This window comes from Belonocnema kinseyi, chromosome 1 (genome assembly GCF_010883055.1).
Source record: "Belonocnema kinseyi isolate 2016_QV_RU_SX_M_011 chromosome 1, B_treatae_v1, whole genome shotgun sequence".
In the NCBI taxonomy this organism is placed as follows: Eukaryota; Metazoa; Arthropoda; class Insecta; order Hymenoptera; family Cynipidae; genus Belonocnema; species Belonocnema kinseyi.
In genome coordinates, this window is record NC_046657.1 from 108,950,648 (window position 1) to 108,953,249 (window position 2,602).

Below are 2,602 nucleotides of genomic sequence, written 5' to 3' on the forward strand. Positions count from 1 at the left end.
AGTTCACATCTTCAGGGCTGACCTGTGAACTGCAATGTTCACGAAACGTCGGCAAACAATTCGTAGTAGTTTTTTACACGAGTGAAACCCGAAATATCTCTTTTTATCATGCTTTTTTTGTTGTTGAAAAATGAGCGATTATGTTAAAACTTTGTTTTTTATTTTACCGAAAGTTAATTTTTTTACTTGAAATTGATATATTCCAGTGTAAACAACCCCTTTCTTCAAAATTGTTCATGCTTTGATTTTATTAGTTGAAAATTAAATTATTACAGTTATAGGCTTATCATTTTAGTTGAAAATTCATCTCTTTGGTTGAACCTTAATTTTTTCTTTGAAAATGTGATTATTCAATTTTTTGTTAACAATTTATCTTTTTTATTTGAAATTTCATTTTTTTGGGGAAATTCGTTTTTTTTTTTAAATTAATTTTCGCGGTTGAATTATTATTGTTTTGGTTTAAAATTCAATTATTCTAATTAAAGATTAATTATTTTAGTTGAAGATTCATAATTTCAGTTAAAAATTCATCAAATTTGTTTGAAAATGTAACTATTTCTTAACCTTAGTTTTCTTGTTGAAAATAATTGTTTTTAACTGAAAATATAACTATTTCAGTAGAATATTCCATCACCTCAGCTGAAAATTTATCCCTTTAGTGGAACATTAATTTTTTTAAACTAAAAATTTAACTTCATTTTTTGTTTGAATAATTATCCTTTTTAATTCTTCGCCGAAAATTCAACAATTTGAGTTGAGATTCATTATTCCAATTGAGAATTGATTCCTTTGTTAGAAAATGTAACTTTTTGTTTAAAATTAGTTTTTTGTTGATTGTTTTTAAACTGAAAATGTAACTATTCTTCCAATTGGATATTCCATCCTTTTAGTTGAAAATCCATTTCTTTGGCTGAACATTAATTTTTTTAAATTGATCATTTAACTTCCATTTTTTGTTAAAAATTCAACTATTTGGTTGAAAATTCATTTATTTTGTTCAAAAATCGTCTTTTGGTAGAAAATTAATCTTTTTCGGTGGAAATTCAAATATTTGGTTAAAAAAGCATGGTAATTTAAATAATATCTTCAAATATAATTTTTCAAAGTTTTCTGAGTTCAGCATATGAATTGAATCCCTGGAAAGTGAAAAAAACATTATTTACAATAAACTCGTGAAGCCGTAAATATATTCCGAGTCGATTGTTTAAAAAAATGGGAAATATTTTAATGGCGGCGTGCTCTGAAAAATCATACCTGAAAAAAAACTGGAATTGAAAGTTAATTTTTTTCCAGGATTTGAGAATAAACCCTTCATGAAACTTAAATTTGTGTTTAATTTATTCATTTTAATTGATGTTTTCAGATTAAAATGAGAATTACGATTTAAATCTTTATCAGAAGTTTAAAATTCAAATGTATATTGGAAATTTAAATGATTAATTTTGAGTGCATGATATATTTTAATTGAAATTTGGAATTTGTGTTTCAAATTTTAGATTTTAGTTTGAACAATTTTTTGACATTATTTGCATGTAGATATTATCATTTGTATTTGAATCAAGATTGAAGTTCCAATTTCTTTTGAGATATAAAATTTTTATTTGAATTTAAGAAAGGTTTTAAATAAAATATACACTACAAAAACGTTCTATTACGGGTTTTTTATTTTTCATTCCATTTCACTAGTAATATAATATTAAATTTGTAGTTTTAAATAAAAAGATCATATTAGTCACTTTTCTTTCAATAAATTAAGTCTGTGGTTAATTAATGTTCAATTCAGCTCTATAAAAACATCTAAAGTGTCTTGAATTCTTTTGAAATAGTTCTGGATATTTTTAAGGATTCCAAGAAATTTGTAATAGATTTAAAAAATTTAAAGGGAATTTTAAATTTTCGGGTATTTTCAAAACTTGTAAGGTATTCTCAAGAGCTTTTAATTTGAAATACTTTAGGGAATTTTCGAATATTTTAAAGAATTTTTTATTCATTTCATTCATTAGAAGTAATTTTAAAGCGTTTGAAATGTTCTTGGATAAAGAATTTTCTAGAATTTCGGAAGAAATGGAAAGATTATATAGGACCTATAAGGTTGTAAGATACATATTTTTAAAGATATTTTTATAATTGAAAGGAATTTTATAATGTTTCAGTAGATTTTAAAGAATTTGTTTTTAAAAAAGTAAGTTATTTCGTAGGATTTGAAAAGATTTACTATTCTTTAGAATTTACCTTTAATTCTCCGAAATTCTTTTTATTATTTTTTTAATTCAATTGAATTTTTCTAAAACTCAATTCTACTTAAATCAATGGATTTTCTAATAGTCTTTATTTGATTGATCGTGAAGATCAGTTGATAAAATGAACAAAGGATTTGAAACATTTTAAAGTATTTTTCGAACTTTAAAAGATTTCGAGGCATTTCCAAGAGATTTAGAAAATTTATAAAAGGATTTCAAATATTTTACGTTATTTTAAAAGAGTACAAGTATTTTTTTTAAATGATTTACAGTCTGTCAAGTTAAAGCGTGGGTGGCTTTACTCGCAGTCGGTAAGGTGTATCGACATGATTTTGGTGTCAAAATATTAAGAAGAGCTCCCT

General features: G+C 23.9%; 1 protein-coding gene across 1 annotated transcript in view; it reads right to left on the minus strand.

The window, feature by feature from the left end:
* Positions 1–2,602, minus strand: part of LOC117176205 (40S ribosomal protein S19) — a 7,497-nt gene that overhangs the window by 808 nt on the left and 4,087 nt on the right. The gene's annotated exons all lie outside the window — the stretch shown is intronic.